The sequence below is a fragment of the Podarcis vaucheri genome, assembly GCF_965113315.1.
Source record: "Podarcis vaucheri genome assembly, chromosome: 12".
NCBI classification, from domain to species: Eukaryota; Metazoa; Chordata; class Lepidosauria; order Squamata; family Lacertidae; genus Podarcis; species Podarcis vaucheri.
In genome coordinates, this window is record NC_138750.1 from 16,590,370 (window position 1) to 16,614,978 (window position 24,609).

At 41.6% G+C, this 24,609-nt stretch overlaps 1 long non-coding RNA gene and 1 pseudogene across 2 annotated transcripts in view; one reads left to right on the top strand and one right to left on the bottom strand.

The window, feature by feature from the left end:
- Positions 1-23,656, top strand: part of LOC309515367 — a 158,367-nt pseudogene extending 134,711 nt beyond the window's left edge. Inside the window, exons 3-7 of the transcript XR_014224579.1 lie at positions 14,923-15,064; positions 15,483-15,751; positions 21,558-21,657; positions 22,584-22,852; positions 23,463-23,656. The product of XR_014224579.1 is annotated as an uncharacterized misc_RNA (transcript). The remainder of the gene's footprint in view (positions 1-14,922; positions 15,065-15,482; positions 15,752-21,557; positions 21,658-22,583; positions 22,853-23,462) is intronic.
- Positions 17,138-19,172, bottom strand: LOC309515386. Its single transcript, XR_014212447.1, has 2 exons — positions 18,745-19,172; positions 17,138-17,189 (listed from the first exon to the last, which is right to left on the bottom strand). It is a non-coding gene; the product is annotated as an uncharacterized lncRNA (long non-coding RNA).
- Positions 23,657-24,609: the final 953 nt, after the last annotated feature.

Sequence of the window (24,609 nt, forward strand, 5' to 3'; positions counted from 1 at the left end):
GGGGTCACAATTTCAGCAAAAATCTGACTTTTGCCAATTCACTCAAAAATGGTGCCAAAAGCTTGAAAATGCTCCCCTGAAAGGTTTGGCACTCGAAACAGAAGGCTTTTTATCACAGGACAAGAAATCAGCCCTCAAAAACCTAACCGGCAGAAAATATTTTTTTGAAAAAAATCCCTAAGCCCCGGGGTCACAATTTCAGCAAAAATCTGACTTTTGGCAATTCACTCAAAAATGGTGTCAAAAGCTTGAAAATGCTCTCCTGAAAGGTTTGGCACTCGAAACCGGAGGCTTTTTATCACAGGACAAGAAATCAGCCCTGAAAAGCTTAGCCTGCAGAAAATATTTTTTAAAAAAAATCCCGACGCCCCGGGGTCAAAATTTCAGCAAAAATCTGACTTTTGCCAATTCACTCAAAAATGTTGCCAACCAGTTGCAAATGCTCTCCTGAAAGGTTTGGCACTCGAAACAGAAGGCTTTTTATCACAGGACAAGAAATCAGTCCTCAAAAACCTAACCGGCAGAAAATATTTTTTTGAAAAAAGTCCCTAAGCCCCGGGGTCACAATTTCAGCAAAAATCTGACTTTTGGCAATGCACTCAAAAATGGTGCCAAAAGTTTGAAAATGCTCCCCTGAAACGTTTGGCAATGGAAACAGAAGGCTTTCTATCACAGGACAAGAAATCAGCCCTCAAAAACCTAACCGGCAGAAAATATTTTTTTGAAAAAAATCCCTAAGCCCCGGGGTCACAATTTCAGCAAAAATCTGACTTTCGGCAATTCAATTAAAAATGGTGCCAACCGGTTGGAAATGCTCACCTGAATGCTTTGGCGATGGAAACAGAAGGCTTTTTATCACAGGACAAGAAATCAGCCCTCAAAAACCTAACCGGCAGAAAATATTTTTTTGAAAAAATCCCTAAGGCCCGGGGTCACAATTTCAGCCAAAATCTGACTTTTGGCAGTTCACTCAAAAATGGTGCCAAGCGGTTGCAAATGCTCACCTGAATGCTTTGGTGATGGAAACAGAAGGGTTTTTCTCACAGGACAAGAAATCAGCCCTCAAAAAATTAACCGGCGGAAAATATTTTTTTGAAAAAATCCCTAAACCCCGGTGTCACAATTTCAGCAAAAATCTGACTTTTGCCAATTCACTCAAAAATGTTGCCAACCGGTTGCAAATGCTCTCCTGAAAGGTTTGGCACTTGAAAGAGAAGGCTTTTTATCACAGGACAGGAAATCAGCCCTCAAAAACTTAACCGGCAGAAAATATTTTTTTGAAAAAATCCCTAAGCCCCGGGGTCACAATTTCAGCAAAAATCTGACTTTTAGCAATTCACTCAAAAATGGTGCCAAAAGCTTGAAAATGCTCCCCTGAAAGCTTTGGCGATGGCAACAGAATGCTTTTTATCACAGGACAAGAAATCAGCCCTCAAAAACTTAACCGGCAGAAAATATTTTTTTGAAAAAATCCCTAAGCCCCGGGGTCAAAATTTCAGCAAAAATCTGACTTTTGGCAGTTCACTCAAAAATGGTGCCAAACGCTTGGAAATGCTCTCCTGAAAGGTTTGGCACTCGAAAGAGAAGGCTTTTTATCACAGGACAGGAAATCAGCCCTCAAAAACTTAACCGGCAGAAAATATTTTTTTGAAAAAATCCCGACGCCCCGGGGTCACAATTTCAGCAAAAATCTGACTTTTGCCAATTCACTCAAAAATGTTGCCAACCAGTTGCAAATGCTCTCCTGAAAGGTTTGGCACTCGAAAGACAAGGCTTTTTATCACAGGACAAGAAATCAGCCCTCAAAAACTTCACCGGCAGAAAATATTTTTTTCAAAAGATCCCTAAACAATTTCAGCAAAAATATGACTTTTGCCAATTCACTCAAAAATGTTGCCAACTGGTTGCAAATGCTCTCCTGAAAGGTTTGGCACTCGAAAGAGAAGGCTTTTTATCACAGGACAGGAAATCAGCCCTCAAAAACTTAACCGGCGGAAAATATTTTTTTGAAAAAATCCCTAAACCCCGGTGTCACAATTTCAGCAAAAATCTGACTTTTGCCAATTCACTCAAAAATGTTGCCAACCGGTTGCAAATGCTCTCCTGAAAGGTTTGGCACTCGAAACAGAAGGCTTTTTGTCACAGGACAAGAAATCAGCCCTCAAAAACCTAACCGGCAGAAAATATTTTTTTGAAAAAATCCCTAAGCCCCGGGGTCACAATTTCAGCCAAAATACGATTTTTGGCAATTCACTCAAAAATGGTGCCAAGCGGTTGCAAATGCTCACCTGAAAGGTTTGGAACTCGAAACAGAAGGCTTTTTATCACAGGACAAGAAATCAGCGCTCAAAAAATTAACCGTCAGAAGATACTTTTTTGAAAAAATCCCTAAGCCCCGGGGTCACAATTTCAGCAAAAAACTGACTTTTGGCAATTCACTCAAAAATGGTGCCAAAAGCTTGAAAATGCTCTCCTGAAAGGTTTGGCACTCGAAACAGAAGGCTTTTTATCACAGGACAAGAAATCAGCTCTCAAATACTTAAGCGTAAGAAGATATTTTTTGAAAAAATCCCTAAGCCCCGGGGTCAAAATTTCAGCAAAAATCTGACTTTTGGCAGTTCACTCAAAAATGGTGCCAAACGCTTGGAAATGCTCTCCTGAAAGGTTTGGCACTCGAAACAGAAGGCTTTTTATCACAGGACAAGAAATCAGCCCTCAAAAACCTAACCAGCAGAAAATATTTTTTTGAAAAAAGTCCCTAAGCCCCGGGGTCACAATTTCAGCAAAAATCTGACTTTTGGCAATGCACTCAAAAATGGTGCCAAAAGTTTGAAAATCCTCCCCTGAAACGTTTGGCAATGGAAACAGAAGGCTTTCTATCACAGGACAAGAAATCAGCCCTCAAAAACCTAACCGGCAGAAAATATTTTTTTGAAAAAAATCCCTAAGCCCCGGGGTCACAATTTCAGCAAAAATCTGACTTTCGGCAATTCAATTAAAAATGGTGCCAACCGGTTGGAAATGCTCACCTGAATGCTTTGGCGATGGAAACAGAAGGCTTTTTATCACAGGACAAGAAATCAGCCCTCAAAAACCTAACCGGCAGAAAATATTTTTTTGAAAAAATCCCTAAGGCCCGGGGTCACAATTTCAGCCAAAATCTGACTTTTGGCAATTCACTCAAAAATGGTGCCAAGCGGTTGCAAATGCTCTCCTGAAAGGTTTGGCACTTGAAAGAGAAGGCTTTTTATCACAGGACAGGAAATCAGCCCTCAAAAACTTAACCGGCAGAAAATATTTTTTTGAAAAAATCCCTAAGCCCCGGGGTCACAATTTCAGCAAAAATCTGACTTTTAGCAATTCACTCAAAAATGGTGCCAAAAGCTTGAAAATGCTCCCCTGAAAGCTTTGGCGATGGAAACAGAATGCTTTTTATCACAGGACAAGAAATCAGCCCTCAAAAACTTAACCGGCAGAAAATATTTTTTTGAAAAAATCCCTAAGCCCCGGGGTCAAAATTTCAGCAAAAATCTGACTTTTGGCAGTTCCCTCAAAAATGGTGCCAAACGCTTGGAAATGCTCTCCTGAAAGGTTTGGCACTCGAAAGAGAAGGCTTTTTATCACAGGACAGGAAATCAGCCCTCAAAAACTTAACCGGCAGAAAATATTTTTTTGAAAAAATCCCTAAGCCCCGGGGTCACAATTTCAGCAAAAATCTGACTTTTAGCATTTCACTCAAAAATGGTGCCAAAAGCTTGAAAATGCTCCCCTGAAAGCTTTGGCGATGGAAACAGAATGCTTTTTATCACAGGACAAGAAATCAGCCCTCAAAAACTTAACCGTCAGAAGATACTTTTTTGAAAAAATCCCTAAGCCCCGGGGTCACAATTTCAGCAAAAATCTGACTTTTGCCAATTCACTCAAAAATGGTGCCAAAAGCTTGAAAATGCTCCCCTGAAAGGTTTGGCACTCGAAACAGAAGGCTTTTTATCACAGGACAAGAAATCAGCCCTCAAAAACCTAACCGGCAGAAAATATTTTTTTGAAAAAAATCCCTAAGCCCCGGGGTCACAATTTCAGCAAAAATCTGACTTTTGGCAATTCACTCAAAAATGGTGTCAAAAGCTTGAAAATGCTCTCCTGAAAGGTTTGGCACTCGAAACCGGAGGCTTTTTATCACAGGACAAGAAATCAGCCCTGAAAAGCTTAGCCTGCAGAAAATATTTTTTTAAAAAAATCCCGACGCCCCGGGGTCAAAATTTCAGCAAAAATCTGACTTTTGCCAATTCACTCAAAAATGTTGCCAACCAGTTGCAAATGCTCTCCTGAAAGGTTTGGCACTCGAAACAGAAGGCTTTTTATCACAGGACAAGAAATCAGCCCTCAAAAACCTAACCGGCAGAAAATATTTTTTTGAAAAAAGTCCCTAAGCCCCGGGGTCACAATTTCAGCAAAAATCTGACTTTTGGCAATGCACTCAAAAATGGTGCCAAAAGTTTGAAAATGCTCCCCTGAAACGTTTGGCAATGGAAACAGAAGGCTTTCTATCACAGGACAAGAAATCAGCCCTCAAAAACCTAACCGGCAGAAAATATTTTTTTGAAAAAAATCCCTAAGCCCCGGGGTCACAATTTCAGCAAAAATCTGACTTTCGGCAATTCAATTAAAAATGGTGCCAACCGGTTGGAAATGCTCACCTGAATGCTTTGGCGATGGAAACAGAAGGCTTTTTATCACAGGACAAGAAATCAGCCCTCAAAAACCTAACCGGCAGAAAATATTTTTTTGAAAAAATCCCTAAGGCCCGGGGTCACAATTTCAGCCAAAATCTGACTTTTGGCAGTTCACTCAAAAATGGTGCCAAGCGGTTGCAAATGCTCACCTGAATGCTTTGGTGATGGAAACAGAAGGGTTTTTCTCACAGGACAAGAAATCAGCCCTCAAAAACTTAACCGGCAGAAAATATTTTTTTGAAAAAATCCCTAAGCCCCGGGGTCACAATTTCAGCAAAAATCTGACTTTTGGCAATTCACTCAAAAATGGTGCCAAAAGCTTGAAAATGCTCCCCTGAAACGTTTGGCAATGGAAACAGAAGGCTTTCTATCACAGGACAAGAAATCAGCCCTCAAAAACCTAACCGGCAGAAAATATTTTTTTGAAAAAAATCCCTAAACCCCGGTGTCACAATTTCAGCAAAAATCTGACTTTTGCCAATTCACTCAAAAATGTTGCCAACCGGTTGCAAATGCTCTCCTGAAAGGTTTGGCACTCGAAAGAGAAGGCTTTTTATCACAGGACAAGAAATCAGCCCTCAAAAAATTAACCGGCGGAAAATATTTTTTTGAAAAAATCCCTAAACCCCGGTGTCACAATTTCAGCAAAAATCTGACTTTTGCCAATTCACTCAAAAATGTTGCCAACCGGTTGCAAATGCTCTCCTGAAAGGTTTGGCACTTGAAAGAGAAGGCTTTTTATCACAGGACAGGAAATCAGCCCTCAAAAACTTAACCGGCAGAAAATATTTTTTTGAAAAAATCCCTAAGCCCCGGGGTTACAATTTCAGCAAAAATCTGACTTTTAGCAATTCACTCAAAAATGGTGCCAAAAGCTTGAAAATGCTCCCCTGAAAGCTTTGGCGATGGAAACAGAATGCTTTTTATCACAGGACAAGAAATCAGCCCTCAAAAACTTAACCGTCAGAAGATACTTTTTTGAAAAAATCACTACGCCCCGCGGGGGGTCACAATTTCAGCAAAAATCTGACTTTTGGCAGTTCACTCATAAATGGTGCCAAGCGGTTGCAAATGCTCTCCTGAAAGGTTTGGCACTCGAAAGACAAGGCTTTTTATCACAGGACAAGAAATCAGCCCTCAAAAGCTTAACCGGCAGAAAATATTTTTTTCAAAAGATCCCTAAACCCCGGGGTAACAATTTCAGCAAAAATCTGACTTTTGCCAATTCACTCAAAAATGTTGCCAACTGGTTGCAAATGCTCTCCTGAAAGGTTTGGCACTCGAAAGAGAAGGCTTTTTATCACAGGACAGGAAATCAGCCCTCAAAAACTTAACCGGCGGAAAATATTTTTTTGAAAAAATCCCTAAACCCCGGTGTCACAATTTCAGCAAAAATCTGACTTTTGCCAATTCACTCAAAAATGTTGCCAACCGGTTGCAAATGCTCCCCTGAAAGGTTTGGCACTCGAAAGAGAAGGCTTTTTATCACAGGACAAGAAATCAGCCCTCAAAAAATTAACCGGCGGAAAATATTTTTTTGAAAAAATCCCTAAACCCCGGTGTCACAATTTCAGCAAAAATCTGACTTTTGCCAATTCACTCAAAAATGTTGCCAACCGGTTGCAAATGCTCTCCTGAAAGGTTTGGCACTCGAAAGAGAAGGCTTTTTATCACAGGACAAGAAATCAGCCCTCAAAAAATTAACCGGCGGAAAATATTTTTTTGAAAAAATCCCTAAACCCCGGTGTCACAATTTCAGCAAAAATCTGACTTTTGGCAGTTCACTCAAAAATGGTGCCAACCAGTTGCAAATGCTCCCCTGAAAGCTTTGGTGATGGAAATGAAGGCTTTTATCACAGGACAAAAAATCAGCCCTCAACAAGTTAAGCGGCGGAAAATATTTTTCCAAAAGATCCCGAAGCCCCGGAGTCACAATTTCAGCCAAAATCTGACTTTTGGCAATTCACTCAAAAATGGTGTCAAAAGCTTGAAAATGCTCTCCTGAAACGTTTGGCACTCGAAACCGGAGGCTTTTTATCACAGGACAAGAAATCAGCCCTGAAAAGCTTAGCCTGCAGAAAATATTTTTTTGAAAAAATCCCTACGCCCCGCGGGGGGTCACAATTTCAGCAAAAATCTGACTTTTGGCAATTCACTCAAAAATGTTGCCAACCGGTTGCAAATGCTCTCCTGAAAGGTTTGGCACTCGAAAGAGAAGGCTTTTTATCACAGGACAAGAAATCAGCCCTCAAAAAATTAACCGGCGGAAAATATTTTTTTGAAAAAATCCCTAAACCCCGGGGTCACAATTTCAGCAAAAATCTGACTTTTGCCAATTCACTAAAAAATGTTGCCAACCGGTTTCAAATGCTCTCCTGAAAGGTTTGGCACTCGAAAGAGAAGGCTTTTTATCACAGGACAGGAAATCAGCCCTCAACAAGTTAAGCGGCGGAAAATATTTTTCCAAAAGATCCCGAAGCCCCGGAGTCACAATTTCAGCCAAAATCTGACTTTTGGCAATTCACTCAAAAATGGTGTCAAAAGCTTGAAAATGCTCTCCTGAAAGGTTTGGCACTCGAAACAGAAGGCTTTTTATCACAGGACAAGAAATCAGCCCTCAAAAACTTAACCGGCGGAAAATATTTTTTTGAAAAAATCCCTAAAACCCGGTGTCACAATTTCAGCAAAAATCTGACTTTTGGCAATTCACTCAAAAATGGTGCCAGCCGGTTGCAAATGCTCTCCTGAAAGGTTTGGCACTCGAAAGAGAAGGCTTTTTATCACAGGACAAGAAATCAGCCCTCAAAAACTTAACCGGCGGAAAATATTTTTTTTAAAAAATCCCTAAACCCCGGGGTCACAATTTCAGCAAAAATCTGACTTTTGCCAATTCACTAAAAAATGTTGCCAACCGGTTTCAAATGCTCTCCTGAAAGGTTTGGCACTCGAAAGAGAAGGCTTTTTATCACAGGACAGGAAATCAGCCCTCAAAAACTTAACCGTCAGAAGATACTTTTTTGAAAAAATCCCTAAACCCCGGTGACACAATTTCAGCAAAAATCTGACTTTTGCCAATTCACTAAAAAATGTTGCCAACCGGTTTCAAATGCTCTCCTGAAAGGTTTGGCACTCGAAAGACAAGGCTTTTTATCACAGGACAAGAAATCAGCCCTCAAAAACCTAACCGGTGGAAAATATTTTTTTGAAAAAATCCCTAAACCCCGGTGTCACAATTTCAGCAAAAATCTGACTTTTGCCAATTCACTCAAAAATGTTGCCAACCGGTTGCAAATGCTCTCCTGAAAGGTTTGGCACTCGAAAGAGAAGGCTTTTTATCACAGGACAAGAAATCAGCCCTCAAAAAATTAACCGGCGGAAAATATTTTTTTGAAAAAATCCCTAAACCCCGGTGTCACAATTTCAGCAAAAATCTGACTTTTGCCAATTCACTCAAAAATGTTGCCAACCGGTTGCAAATGCTCTCCTGAAAGGTTTGGCACTCGAAAGAGAAGGCTTTTTATCACAGGACAAGAAATCAGCCCTCAAAAAATTAACCGGCGGAAAATATTTTTTTGAAAAAATCCCTAAACCCCGGGGTCACAATTTCAGCAAAAATCTGACTTTTGCCAATTCACTAAAAAATGTTGCCAACCGGTTTCAAATGCTCTCCTGAAAGGTTTGGCACTCGAAAGAGAAGGCTTTTTATCACAGGACAGGAAATCAGCCCTCAACAAGTTAAGCGGCGGAAAATATTTTTCCAAAAGATCCCGAAGCCCCGGAGTCACAATTTCAGCCAAAATCTGACTTTTGGCAATTCACTCAAAAATGGTGTCAAAAGCTTGAAAATGCTCTCCTGAAAGGTTTGGCACTCGAAACAGAAGGCTTTTTATCACAGGACAAGAAATCAGCCCTCAAAAACTTAACCGGCGGAAAATATTTTTTTGAAAAAATCCCTAAAACCCGGTGTCACAATTTCAGCAAAAATCTGACTTTTGGCAATTCACTCAAAAATGGTGCCAGCCGGTTGCAAATGCTCTCCTGAAAGGTTTGGCACTCGAAAGAGAAGGCTTTTTGTCACAGGACAAGAAATCAGCCCTCAAAAACTTAACCGGCGGAAAATATTTTTTTGAAAAAATCCCTAAACCCCGGGGTCACAATTTCAGCAAAAATCTGACTTTTGCCAATTCACTAAAAAATGTTGCCAACCGGTTTCAAATGCTCTCCTGAAATGTTTGGCACTCGAAAGAGAAGGCTTTTTATCACAGGACAAGAAATCAGCCCTCAAAAACCTAACCGGCGGAAAATATTTTTTTGAAAAAATCCCTAAACCCCGGGGTCACAATTTCAGCAAAAATCTGACTTTTAGCAATTCACTCAAAAATGGTGCCAAAAGCTTGAAAATGCTCTCCTGAAAGCTTTGGCGACGGAAACAGAATGCTTTTTATCACAGGACAAGAAATCAGCCCTCAAAAACTTAACCGTCAGAAGATACTTTTTTGAAAAAATCCCTAAGCCCCGGGTCACAATTTCAGCAAAAATCTGACCTTTGGCAGTTCACTCAAAAATGGTGCCAACTGGTTGAAAATGCTCTCCTGAAAGCTTTGGCGACGGAAACAGAATGCTTTTTATCACAGGACAAGAAATCAGCCCTCAAAAACTTAACCGTCAGAAGATACTTTTTTGAAAAAATCCCTAAGCCCCGGGTCACAATTTCAGCAAAAATCTGACTTTTGGCAGTTCACTCAAAAATGGTGCCAACTGGTTGCAAATGCTCTCCTGAAAGGTTTGGCACTCGAAAGAGAAGGCTTTTTATCACAGGACAAGAAATCAGCCCTCAAAAACTTAACCGGCGGAAAATATTTTTTTGAAAAAATCCCTAAGCCCCGGGGTCACAATTTCAGCAAAAATCTGACTTTTGGCAATTCACTCAAAAATGGTGTCAAAAGCTTGAAAATGCTCTCCTGAAAGGTTTGGCACTCGAAACCGGAGGCTTTTTATCACAGGACAAGAAATCAGCCCTCAAAAACTTAACCGGCGGAAAATATTTTTTTGAAAAAATCCCTAAACCCCGGTGTCACAATTTCAGCAAAAATCTGACTTTTGCCAATTCACTCAAAAATGTTGCCAACCGGTTGCAAATGCTCTCCTGAAAGGTTTGGCACTCGAAAGAGAAGGCTTTTTATCACAGGACAAGAAATCAGCCCTCAAAAAATTAACCGGCGGAAAATATTTTTTTGAAAAAATCCCTAAACCCCGGTGTCACAATTTCAGCAAAAATCTGACTTTTGCCAATTCACTCAAAAATGTTGCCAACCGGTTGCAAATGCTCTCCTGAAAGGTTTGGCACTCGAAAGAGAAGGCTTTTTATCACAGGACAAGAAATCAGCCCTGAAAAGCTTAGCCTGCAGAAAATATTTTTTTGAAAAAATCCCTACGCCCCGCGGGGGGTCACAATTTCAGCAAAAATCTGACTTTTGCCAATTCACTCAAAAATGTTGCCAACCAGTTGCAAATGCTCTCCTGAAAGGTTTGGCACTCGAAAGACAAGGCTTTTTATCACAGGACAAGAAATCAGCCCTCAAAAACTTAACCGGCGGAAAATATTTTTTTGAAAAAATCCCTAAACCCCGGTGTCACAATTTCAGCAAAAATCTGACTTTTGCCAATTCACTCAAAAATGTTGCCAACCGGTTGCAAATGCTCTCCTGAAAGGTTTGGCACTCGAAAGAGAAGGCTTTTTATCACAGGACAAGAAATCAGCCCTCAAAAAATTAACCGGCGGAAAATATTTTTTTGAAAAAATCCCTAAACCCCGGTGTCACAATTTCAGCAAAAATCTGACTTTTGCCAATTCACTCAAAAATGTTGCCAACCGGTTGCAAATGCTCTCCTGAAAGGTTTGGCACTCGAAAGAGAAGGCTTTTTATCACAGGACAAGAAATCAGCCCTCAAAAAATTAACCGGCGGAAAATATTTTTTTGAAAAAATCCCTAAACCCTGGTGTCACAATTTCAGCAAAAATCTGACTTTTGGCAGTTCACTCAAAAATGGTGCCAACCAGTTGCAAATGCTCCCCTGAAAGCTTTGGTGATGGAAATGAAGGCTTTTATCACAGGACAAAAAATCAGCCCTCAACAAGTTAAGCGGCGGAAAATATTTTTCCAAAAGATCCCGAAGCCCCGGAGTCACAATTTCAGCCAAAATCTGACTTTTGGCAATTCACTCAAAAATGGTGTCAAAAGCTTGAAAATGCTCTCCTGAAAGGTTTGGCACTCGAAACAGAAGGCTTTTTATCACAGGACAAGAAATCAGCCCTCAAAAACTTAACCGGCGGAAAATATTTTTTTGAAAAAATCCCTAAAACCCGGTGTCACAATTTCAGCAAAAATCTGACTTTTGGCAATTCACTCAAAAATGGTGCCAACCGGTTGCAAATGCTCCCCTGAAAGCTTTGGTGATGGAAACAGAAGGCTTTTTATTACAGGACAAGAAATCAGCCCTCAACAACTAAAGCGGCGGAAAATATTTTTTTGAAAAAATCCCTAAGCCCCGGGGTCACAATTTCAGCAAAAATCTGACTTTTGGCAATTCACTCAAAAATGGTGTCAAAAGCTTGAAAATGCTCTCCTGAAAGGTTTGGCACTCGAAACAGGAGGCTTTTTATCACAGGACAAGAAATCAGCCCTGAAAAGCATAACCGGCAGAAAATATTTTTTTGAAAAAATCCCTAAGCCCCGGGGTCACAATTTCAGCAAAAATCTGACTTTTGCCAATTCACTCAAAAATGTTGCCAACCGGTTGCAAATGCTCTCCTGAAAGGTTTGGCACTCGAAAGAGAAGGCTTTTTATCACAGGACAAGAAATCAGCCCTCAAAAAATTAACCGGCGGAAAATATTTTTTTGAAAAAATCCCTAAGCCCCGGTGTCACAATTTCAGCAAAAATCTGACTTTTGCCAATTCACTCAAAAATGTTGCCAACCGGTTGCAAATGCTCTCCTGAAAGGTTTGGCACTTGAAAGAGAAGGCTTTTTATCACAGGACAGGAAATCAGCCCTCAAAAACTTAACCGGCAGAAAATATTTTTTTCAAAAAATCCCTAAGCCCCGGGGTCACAATTTCAGCAAAAATCTGACTTTTAGCAATTCACTCAAAAATGGTGCCAAAAGCTTGAAAATGCTCTCCTGAAAGGTTTGGCGACGGAAACAGAATGCTTTTTATCACAGGACAAGAAATCAGCCCTCAAAAACTTAACCGTCAGAAGATACTTTTTTGAAAAAATCCCTAAGCCCCGGGGTCACAATTTCAGCAAAAATCTGACTTTTGGCAGTTCACTCAAAAATGGTGCCAACTGGTTGCAAATGCTCTCCTGAAAGGTTTGGCACTCGAAAGAGAAGGCTTTTTATCACAGGACAAGAAATCAGCCCTCAAAAACTTAACCGGCGGAAAATATTTTTTTGAAAAAATCCCTAAGCCCCGGGGTCACAATTTCAGCAAAAATCTGACTTTTGGCAATTCACTCAAAAATGGTGTCAAAAGCTTGAAAATGCTCTCCTGAAAGGTTTGGCACTCGAAACAGGAGGCTTTTTATCACAGGACAAGAAATCAGCCCTGAAAAGCTTAACCGGCAGAAAATATTTTTTTGAAAAAATCCCTAAGCCCCGGGGTCACAATTTCAGCAAAAATCTGACTTTTGCCAATTCACTCAAAAATGTTGCCAACCGGTTGCAAATGCTCTCCTGAAAGGTTTGGCACTCGAAGGAGAAGGCTTTTTATCACAGGACAAGAAATCAGCCCTCAAAAACTTAACCGGCGGAAAATATTTTTTTGAAAAAATCCCTAAACCCCGGTGTCACAATTTCAGCAAAAATCTGACTTTTGCCAATTCATTCAAACATGTTGCCAACCGGTTGCAAATGCTCTCCTGAAAGGTTTGGCACTTGAAAGAGAAGGCTTTTTATCACAGGACAGGAAATCAGCCCTCAAAAACTTAACCGGCAGAAAATATTTTTTTGAAAAAATCCCTAAGCCCTGGGGTCACAATTTCAGCAAAAATCTGACTTTTAGCAATTCACTCAAAAATCGTGGCAAAAGCTTGAAAATGCTCTCCTGAAAGGTTTGGCACTCGAAACAGAAGGCTTTTTATCACAGGACAAGAAATCAGCCCTCAAAAAATTAACCGGCGGAAAATATTTTTTTGAAAAAATCCCTAAACCCCGGTGTCACAATTTCAGCAAAAATCTGACTTTTGGCAATTCACTCAAAAATGGTGTCAAAAGCTTGAAAATGCTCTCCTGAAAGGTTTGGCACTCGAAACAGAAGGCTTTTTATCACAGGACAAGAAATCAGCCCTCAACAACTTAAGCGGCGGAAAATATTTTTCCAAAAGATCCCGAAGACCCGGGGTCACAATTTCAGCAAAAATCTGACTTTTGCCAATTCACTCAAAAATATTGCCAAGCGGTTGCAAATGCTCCCCTGAAAGCTTTGGCACTCGAAACAGAAGGCTTTTTATCACAGGACAAGAAATATGCCCTCAACAACTTAAGCGGCGGAAAATATTTTTTTGAAAAAATCCCTAAGCCCCGTGTGTCGGCTGCAGTGTGTAGGGGTTTTTACGCGAATGGTCCCTGCGCTCCTCCCGGGCTGGAAAAGGGTTAGTTTAACCTCCGGTTTGCTAGTGAAACTGAATTACTGTGTCACAAAATGCTGCGTGTATAAAAAGTGTTTCACCAGCATGAAAAGCTCTGCTTTAGCTCCTTCCCCCTGCCTTGCAAGTCTGACTTACAAAAACTGCGATGAATAATCACAGGGTCCAAAGGTTGAAAAATTCATCTACTTGTGGGGTGGGGGAAGAGAGCGAGGCCCCTGAAAGCCATGGATACTAAGTTTCGATTTTTTGCAAAAAGAGAGCTTGGAATGAAATCCGTGATAATAGCAGCAACTCAGTAAAGAGTTGGGCTCTGTACTGTTTATACGCTTGTACCTCCCCAGCTGAGCAATCGCGATCCAGCTCCTGTTCCCGTGCAAGCAGCAACGCTGCCTAGCGGAGAAGCCCGATCCCACTCCTACTTGCCCGCAAGCGGGAGAAGGTGGGGCGGGGACATTCCTTGCCTGCTCTCCTGCCACTCAGGCCCGGCCTTCCCTCGCTCAGCGTCAGGGCTGCCACAGCTGGAGGAGGAGGGGGTGGTTGCTGCTGTGGCAGCAGTGGCTGGAGCCAGCCCTGGAGGGCGGCAGGTGCCTGCTCGCTTGTCGCCCGCCTGCCTTCCCTCACTAGGAAAACGGAAGTGTGGCACTCAAAATGGAAGTTATACTCAGAACAGAGCACGTTCAGCTTCTGAAAAAGGTTCCAAAACCGGAACACTCATTTCCAGGTTTGAAGTATTCAGGTTCCAAGTAGTTCGAGAATTAAGCTGTTGGAAAACTGAGGTGCAACTGTATTTATTTTCCCCAATTTGAACTGTATTTATTCCCCCCCCCCCGGTGGTGAATACACACACACACACACACACACACACACACACACACACACACACAAATAAATGGCCAGAGTTTCCACTTTGGGGGGGATTTTTTAAAGCTGTATTCAGCAAAAATCAGCCAGGACATATGGCAGCCCTAGAATAAGAAAGTTAGTAGGAAAGATTTGTAGAATATTTGAAAAATCATTACAAAAATATTAAATGTTAACAGGATTTCAGTGGTATGAAGTATACTGGAACAAAAAGTGAAAAAGAGAGAATATGGAAAATATAGAATATGCAGTGGTAGAGGTTTAATAAAATGAACCATGGACGGGGGAGAAGGGAAGTCAGTGGAAAATGTATGGTTTGTATTTTGGCTTAATATTATTGTGCAAATTTGTAAAATTGAAAATGATGGATACAGTAAACAAGATAATGATGCCACAGAGTGAGGTCTGGGATAAATATTTGCCATAAGCTACACAGGTGTAAGAAATCTGTGGTCCTCCAGATTTGGCTGGATTTGAACTCCCATCAACCCTAGCAACTATGGCTAATGTCCTGGGGTTATGGGAGTTGTGGTCCAGCAACATCCGGAAGGCCACAAGTTCTCCATCCCTGAGCTACAGTATAAAAGAAAAGGCTGCCTCTGTGGCTGTGATCCTATGTATTTGGGAGTGTGTTTCATTGAACCTAATGGGACTTACTTCTGAATAAACTTGCACAGAAGTTTTACGACGGAATAAATTGGCTCACTTACGTCTGCCAGAGACCAAAGCCTGGAGACCAGATTGAGATTTATCGATTTGGTTCCCGACACTGGGCTATCTACGTAGGCGATGGATATGTGGTCCACCTGACTTCTGCAGGTAAGAGCTTCTCATTATTTCCTAGAAATGGTGATTTTATGAGAGGGAAGAATAAGATAGAGAACATTGGCAGATTACCCCTGAAGAAACACAGCCCTTGGGGGGGGGGAAGGTTCCCCACCACTGGCTTAGGGACTAATTGTTGCTGGAAGTTCTATGTCCTAATACTTGCAATTGTTGTAAGCCAGTTAGAGGACTGCTTTGTAGCCAAGAGATTGCATTCTGGTTGGTTGTAAGTTGTTTTGGGTTGCCTTGGGCAAGATAAGAGTGACTAATAATTTTTTAAAAAAATAATAGTATTTGTCAAAAGAACAACAACAACTGATGTCTTCTTGAAGACAATGTTGTTGATGAAATGTAGGGAATCCAGGCCTAATGGTCACTGTTTCTGAGTTTCTTTTCTCTCTCTGTTCTTGAGATGGGAGTACAGGAAGTTTTTTCTCTATTTCTCTACCTGCCGACACAAAAAAGGCAGTGGTGAAGAAAGAAAAGCTTTCATATGTGGCGGGGATAAGCGACTGGAAGGTCAACAACAAGAAGGACAGAAAATATAAAGCCAGGCCTGTAAGCGAAATAATTAGCACTGCAAATGAATATGTTGGGATGGAGATAGACTACAATGTGGCCACAAAGAACTGTGAACATTTTGTCGCCGAACTATGATATGGCCCACCTGACAGTAGACAGGTGTGTAGAATTTATTCACGTTTTCGTAGTGGCAATCTGTGCTGTGATATTGAAATTCTTTCTAAACTCTTGATCCTGGAAAATTAGGTGAGATTAAGAAGCAGTTAATTTACTTTATTTTTATGTGAATATAATAGTTGAAGAAAAGCTGCCAAATAATAGATATAAAATACTAATAAAAGCTAATAAAAGACTGATAAAAATAATAAAAACCGCACGACTGATGCGGAGCTCATGCCGATGCTACCACTAATGACGCCATCTTTACTTGTAGTATATTGAAGGACTGCAAACCAGAACAGAAAAAAATGGATATCATAACTTTTAAAAATAACTTGAGTTCACACATTCAAATTGTCTGAAGGAACAAATGAAAAGATTAAAAACTCAGAACTCAGGTTTCCAAATTATTTCCAAATTAATGTACCCGGATGAAAAACGCTGGGTCTGTATTCTTTTAATATTTTTCAAACTATAGCCACAGAACTCAGATTTTTGCACCAAAGCATGTTCTGTTAAAAGGAATTAATTTTTAAAGCATATTTTAAACCCAAAGTTAATTTCGAATGTGGCTATTTTCTGTCTCCAAAAGAAACATTTAAAGCAAAGTTTCATATCAACTCAGTTGCGAGAAATGAAGGACCACCAGCCATTGTGAATAAAAATGCTTAAATTTCTTATTTTTTGCAGGCAGAAGAACCTTCTTTTCTAAACTGGATAGCAGACAAGATCGGTTTGTAAACACCATTAGTTGGTGTTCAATCTAAAAGACTATTGGAGGACAATCCTAGGCTGGCTTCTAACAAGATCCCATTATAAAAGAACAAGAGTTATTGAATAAAAACGAAAACATCAAATCAATCAAGATTTAGGTTTTCTGTCTTCATCCTTTGGTGTGAATTTTGGAGGATGGCTCTGTTTCAGTTTGTGCATTGTTTTGTAAAGTGCAGATTAGTTAAGAATTTGAATGTGAATTGAATCAAATTTCTCCCTGCTGCCTCTAGATGTGGTAGAGGACACTGATCAACGTTGAAGCAAGGTTCGGTTGCCAGTCTGGTCAACTTCTGTACTTGGAATGGATGCCGCCATCTTGTTTCAGGCCACCCTTGACACATACAACATTTTGCTGCAGGCCTCGGTTGCTAAAAATCAATACGTGCCTGTATAAAGAATCCCACAACAGTGTAGCTTGTGAATTCATTGGCATTTGGGGTTTCATAGCCCCCTTCAATGGAGGAGGGGAAAGAGTCTTCTTTACTTGTATGTTTAGCTGAAATCTCAGCCCTCAATCGTTCTTCCTTCACCCCAACGTCCCATTTTCTCAATATGTTTTTGCTTCCTGGTTTTGGTTCCCATCTCCCATCTGAGACCAAAAGTGACAGAAGCTCTTTCTTTCTTTCTTTCTTTCTTTCTTTCTTTCTTTCTTTCTTTCTCTGCTCTGCCATGAATAAAAAAAAATCTAGTTAAAAGAAACTCATGAACAACAATACCATAATTAAAAATTAAAGGAGAAGGAAAAAAATATATCCAAGAAACAGCATTATTAAAAAATATTGAAAGAGAATGTGCCCTGGTCTTCAAGGTTGGCTTTTCAAAGGGGGTGGGCAGGCTAGGAATCCTCATGCATTCATGGTAGGTTAAGCATAGCCCTTTGGCTCCTGGTGTTTGGAATTTGCAAATACAGTCGTACCTCGGCTCCTGAATGCCTTGGGAGTCAAACGTTCCGGCTCCCGAACAGTCAAAACCCAGAAGTGAGTGTTCTGGTTTTAGAATGTTCGTTTGGAAGCTGAATGTCTGACAGGACTCTCATGGCTTCTGATTGGCTGCAGGAGTTTCCTGCAGCCAATCAGAAGCCGTGCTATGGAAGTCGAACGCTTTAGAAGTCTAATGGACTTCCAGAACAGATTCTGTTCGACTTCCGAGGTACGACTGTACTTGGGAATGTTGTTGATGAAATAAAGACCTCCCATTAGCTAAAAACAGATGCATGTTGAATACTTAAAACACACACACAAATGGGATTTCTAAAATTGAAGGAGCAAAGGAGCCATTGAAACTGAAGAAAGAGTTTCACATACCGGTCCACCCATTTACAGCTTCGGAAATATGGTAATGGTGTTAATGCAACTGAGCTCAAATTAGTTACTTGGCTCCAGAGCTACATTTAAAAAGGTAGAGCAAAATGCTGGTAGTGAGCTATTAATTAGGCCTTATCTGGTTCAGTACTCTTAATTTTGAAATGAATTGTTGGTTGCTTAATAACAAACACACTTCTTTGAAAGTGGATCGCAGTGACCCTGAGGAAGCTTCTTTCCACATGGATTTGCTTAGCATTAGAGTCTAACGGAATTTTACGTGGAGCAGGTGGGCTGCTATTTTGGCACAATTAGAGAGCCACAAACATCAGCCCCATAGTTGTTCTCCAAGACATCTGAACGTGGCGTTTCTTCACTTTGAAAATAACATGATGGCCCCATTTGTGGGTGGGAAATGGGAAGGGCCATTTTTTCAGGTGGGGGTAAAGTCCTTCTCCATACTTCTTAAACTTCTGGAAACAAGATCAGGCAGAGGATCCAAGAGATCCCTGGGAGCTCTTCGGAAGATTTCTAGGGTGTTTAATGCTGTGAATCTTTACCTACAGTCAACCCATGTAATTATGCAAGTCCTATATCACAAAATGCCAATGAGTCTCCAGTGACTTCATTGCAATGGAAGCAGAACCTGAGGACATTATGAGCCCCTGAACTCCTCAATGCTTGGGGAATTGGGACACACACACACACACACAGAGAGAGAGAGAGAGAGAGAGAGAGAGAGAGAGAGAGAGAGAGGCAGGCAGACAAACAAACAAACACACTCGTTGTCAAAGCAGGTACAAGGATCAGAAAGAAACTGTCTGGAAGACAGAGATAGCTACAGCTTCTAGGATGCAGCAGTTGTGAAGGGGAAGTCTTCCCAATCAACTGTATGCCCATGCCAAGGAAAAGCATCACCTGCTTGAGAGGTGGTGAACCTGTGACCCTGCAGACATTGGCCATGGTGTTGGGCAATGGAGTCCAACAATATGTAGAGAGCAGCATGTTGGCTACCCCTGCCTCAGACAGAGATTGTGGTGAATGGGTCTTGTAGGGCAGGAAACCATTGCAGAACAGCCAGAACATAAATACAAGGAGCCTAGCAGGCTGGGAGGACAGGAAAAAAGTGATTTAGTTATTTTACTTTTTGTTGTGCAATTGGGTAGAAGTCTTTTCCTTACACTTCTAGAAGTGAAAGGAACCAGGAATGACCTCTAAAATGTTGGAATACCGGGGAGTTGGGGTGGGGCTCTAGGCCTCTTTGGCATGTGGAAAACTATCCTGGCAAGTGTTGCCAGGAGATGTTATACTGATGACAACTGTTGCCTTGCTGATAACATGTTGTTTTTTAAGGCTATAAAGTGAAAACGAAACTGAAAAAGATCTAAAAATATCTGAGGACTGAAAGGAGAGGATGGTGAGAGCAAAACATTATGGCTGAGGTAAGTACCTCTTTGCATTGGGGACATTGGCTATCGATCCCCACCCAGTCCAAAATACCTTCCCTTTGATTGTCTTCTCTTTGACTGTTTTTTCAAAGTAAGAGTTGCCACTTGACTTGCTGTCTGCCTCATGCTGCTATCTCTGCTGCAAACCAACGTACGTTGAACACAGTGAGACTAACCTCTGTAAAAGAATGCTTAGGATAGTTTTGTCTCTAGCTCAAAGCTTTCCAAACTGCGTGTTGCAACACACGTGTGTCGGCTGCAGTGTGTCGGTGTTTTCACATGAATGATGCCTGCGCTCCTCCTAGGCTGGAAAGGGGTTAGTTTAACCTCCGGTTTGCTAGTGAAACTGAATTACTGTGTCACAAAATGCTGCGTGTATAAAAAGTGTGTCACCAGCAAGAAAAGTTTGGAAAGCTCTGCTTTAGCTCCTTCCCCCTGCCTTGCAAGTCTGACTTAACAAAAACTGCAATGAATAATCACAGGATCCCAAATTCATCTGCTTGTGGGAAGAGAGCGAGGCTCCTGCAAGCCATGGATACTAAGTTTTGGTTTCTTGCAAAAAGAGAGCTTGGAATGAAATCCACGATAATAGCAGCAACTCAGTAAAGCGCTGGGCTCTGTACTGTTTATATGCCTGTAATTTTATGTGAGTTTTCTTGACTTAAATATTTTTATTTAAGTTTGCTTGACTTTCATTTTTATACTTTACTTTTTTGTGCAATATTTGAACAGATTTTTGTTTCTGCCTTTGGCTCGTTATAAAACCAATAAACATTTCATCTTTAAAAAGAGTAAACGGCTGGACACTAGAGCTGGGAAGAAAGGAAAGCAGACCTCAAGAGCAGGAAAGAGCTAAGAATAGGGGGGTTTCCTCAGTGAAGCGGTTTCCATCTGGCCTTGCAGCATCTTGCAGGAGGTCATGTGGTGCTTTTCTCAGACTTAAAGAACATGAGAATAGCCTGCTAGATCAGGGAATGGCCCATCTACCTAGTCCAGCATCCTGTTCTCATAGTGGAGCAGGTGGCGCTGTGGACTAAACCACTGAGCCTCTTCGGCTTGCTGATTGGAAGGTCAGCAGTTCAAATCCCTGTGAGCTCCCATCTGAAAGCACGCCAGTGCAAATAGATAAATAGGCATTGCTGCGGCGGGGGGGGGGGGGGCAGGTAAACGACGTTTCCATGTGCATTCCTTGCCTGCTTGCTTGCCACTCAGGCCTGGCCTTCCCTCACTCAGCGCCAGGGCTGCCACAGCTGGAGGAGAAGGGGGTGGTTGCTGTTGTGGCAGCAGTGGCTGGAACCAGCCCTGGAGGGCGGCAGGTGCCTACTCGCTTGTCGCCTGCCCGCCTTCCCTCACTAGGAAAACGGAAGTGTGGCACTCAAAATGGAAGTTATACTCAGAACAGAGCACGTTTGGCTTCTGAAAAAGGTTCCAAAACTGGAACACTCATTTCCAGGTTTGAAGTATTCAGGTTCCAAGTAGTTCGAGAACTAAGCTGTTGGAAAACTGAGGTGCAACTGTATTTATTTCCCCCAATTTGAACTGTATTTATTTCCCCCCCGGTGATGAACACACACACACAAATGGCCAGAGTTTCCACTTTGGGGGGATTTTTCAAAGTTGGATTCAGCAAAAATCAGCCAGGACGTGTGGCAGCCCTAGAATAAGAAAGAACTTTTAAAGAAGACTGGGAAAGATTTATGGAATATTTGAAAAATCATTACAAACATATTAAAATGTTAACAGGATTTCAGCAGTATGAGGTATACTGGAACAAAAAGTGAAAAAGAGAGAAAATGGAAAATATAGACTATGCAGTGTTAAAGGTTTAATGAAATGAACCATGGACGGGGGAGAAGGGAAGTCAGTGGAAAATGTATGGTTTGTATTTTGGCTTAATATTATTGTGCAAATTTATAAAATTGAAAATGATAAATACACTAAAAAAGATAACGATGCCACAGAGTGAGGTCTCAGAGAAATATTTGCCATAAGCTACACAGATGTAAGAAATTTGTGGTCCTCCAGATGTGGTTGGATTCGAACTCCCATCAACCCTAGCAACTATGGCTAATGTCCAGGGACTATGGGAGTTGTAGTCCAGCAACATCTGGAAGGCCCCAAGTTCTCCATCCCTGAGCTACAGTATAAAAGAAAAGGCTGCCTCTGTGGCTGTGATCCTATGTATTTGGGAGTGTGTTTCATTGAACCTAGTGGGACTTACTTCTGAATAAACTTGCACAGCTGTTTTACGACGCAATACATTGGCTCACTTACGTCTGGCAGAGACCAAAGCCTGGAGACCAGATTGAGATTTATCGATTGGGTTACCAACACTGGGCTATCTACGTAGGCGATGGATATGTGGTCCACCTGACTTCTACAGGTAAGAGCTTCTCATTATTTCCTAGAAAGGGTGGTTTTATGAGAGGGAAGAATAAGATAAGAGAACATTGGCAGATTACCCCTGAAGAAACAGGAAGGTTCCCCACCACTGGCTTAGGGACTAATTGTTGCTGGAAGTTCTATGTCCTGATACTTGCAATTGTTGTAAGCCAGTTAGAGCAGTGTTTCCCAAACGTTTTTGGGCAACGGCACACCTGTTTACCGGAAAAAAATCTCGCGGCACACCACCATTAAAGCCCCGCCCCGTGACGTCAGCGCGCAGCGTCACGCCGGGAGGGACGCACAAAAGTGAACGTTTTTTCCCTTCCCCTTGCCGGGGTGGGAGGAGGCAGCAGAGCGAGGGACTGAGGGACGGCGGCAGCTGAGGCGGCGGCGGCTGTTGTGGTGGTGGCGGCGATAGCGGGCGGAGGAGGAGCCGTCGCCGGGAGTTGCTGCTGCTGTTGCTGCTGCTGCTGCCCGGACATGCCGGCCTCCTCCTCCTCCGCTGTCTCGCGCTCCTCCCTTTTGCGCGCGCTGCCCCGCCGCTCGGCACCACCACCGCGGAGCCGCCCCCGGCTCGACGCGGATCCTCGCCGCCGCCGCCTCTCGCCGCCCGACTCGCCCGCCTCCCTCCCACGGCACACCAGCCGGTGTCTCACGGCACACTAGTGTGCCGCGGAACACCGGTTGGGAAACACTGAGTTAGAGGACTGCTTTGTAGCCAAGAGATTGCATTCTGGTTGGTTGTAAGTTGTTTTGGGTTGCCTTGGGCAAGATAAGAGTGACTAACAATTTTTAGAAAATAATAGTATTTGTCAAAACAACTACTACTGATGTCTTCTTGAAGACAATGTTGTTGATGAAATGCAGGGAATCCAGGCCTAATGGTCACTGCTTCTGAGTTTCTTTTCTCTCTCTATTCTTGAGATGGGGGTCCAGGAAGTATTTTCTCTATTCCCCTGTCTGCTGACACAACAAAGGCAATGGTGAAGAAAGAAAAGCTTTCAATTGTGGCGGGGATAAGCAGCTGGAAGGTCAACAACGAGAAGGACAGAAAATATAATGCCAGGCCTGTAAGTGAAATAATTAGCATTGCAAACCAATGTGTTGGGATGGAGATCGACTACGATGTGGAAACGATGAACTGTGAACATTTTGCTGCCATACTACGATATGGCCAACCTGACAGTGAACAGGTGTGTAGAATTTATTCACGTTTTCGTAGTGGCAATCTGTGCTGTGATATTGAAATTCTTTCTAAACTCTTGCTCCTGGAGAAATGAGGTGAGATTAAGAAGCAGTTAATTTACTTTATTTTTATGTAGATTTAATTTCTAACCCTGATTTACAAAGATGGGGAGCAGAACTGAACATTTACTTGGAATATATTGAAGGACTGCAAACCAGAACAGGAAAAAAATAGATATCATAACTTTTAAAAATAACTTGAGTTCACACATTCAAATTGTCTGAAGGGACAAATGAAAAGATTAAAAACTCAGAACTCAGGTTTCCAAATTAATGACAGTCTTGTACCCTGATGGAAAATGTTGGGTCTGTATTCTTTTAATATAGCCACAGAATACATATTTTTGCACCACAGCATGTTCTTTTATAAGGAATTAATTTCTAAAGCATATTTTAAACCCAGAGTTAATTGCCTTGGAATTTGAGAATTTCAAATCTGGCTATTTTCTGTCTCCAAAAGAAACATTTAAAGCAAAGTTTTACATCAACTCAGTTGTGAGAAATGAAGGACCATCGGTCGCTGTGAATAAAAATGCTTAAACCTCTTTTTTTTTGCAGGCGGAAGTTGTTTCTGTTCTAAACTGGATACCAGACATGTTCCGTTCGTAAACACCATTAGTTGGTGTTAAATATATGATGAGACATGTGAACAATCTAAAAGACTGTTGGAGGACAATCCTAGGCTGGCTTCTAACAAGATCCCATTATAAAAGAACAAGAGTTATTGAATAAAAACAAAAACATCAAATCAATCAAGATTTAGGTTTTCTGTCTTCATCCATTGGTGTGAATTTTGAAGGATGGCTCTGTTTAAGTTTGTGCATTAAGAATTTGAATGTGAATTGAATCAAATTTCTCCCTGCTGCCTCTAGATGTGGTAGAGGACACTGATCAACGTTGAAGCAAGGTTCGGTTGCCAGTCTGGTCAACTTCTGTACTTGGAATGGATGCCGCCATCTTGTTTCAGGCCACCCTTGACACATACAACATTTTGCTGCAGGCCTCGGTTGTTAAAAATCAATACGTGCCTGTATAAAGAATCCCACAACAGTGTAGCTTGTGAATTCATTGGCATTTGGGTTTTCATAGCCCCCTTCAACGGAGGAGGGGAAAGAGTTTTCTTTACTGGTGCGTTTAGCTGAAATCTCAGCCCTCAATCCTTCTTCCTTCACCCCAACTTCCCATTTTCCTCTAGTCACAGTTCATTGCTACAGCACTCCTGAAGTAAAATGCCTTGTGGCATGAGTCTGAAATGTAATCACAGACCTTTCCACTTTCAATCTAAAGTTCTCCCTACAGAGTTAATGCAAAAGCCCGCTTCAAATGTTTCGGAGAAAAGTCAGGTGGCCCTTTTGCTGTTCTTACCCTCCTGACTGCCCACTGTGATGTTTAAAAATTGTGTGATGGTTTAAAACTGCTCAGTGTACACTAGGTTCCATTAACTCCGTTTCACGCAGAAGTATTTAACCATGATCTTTTGACTAATCACATTTAGGCTTTACAAGTAATTGAGGTGTTCAGAATTGTTTCATTTTTAAAAAAGCCCTGGTTATTAACCAGTTATACCTGGGGGGAAACTGAGACAATATTTTAGTTGTTACAGGGACACATCATTCAAATTCTATACACATTTCACGGCATAAGCTCCATATCAAATTAAAATGCTAAGATGGCATATTGGGGGAGCAAAACATGTTCAAGCGTT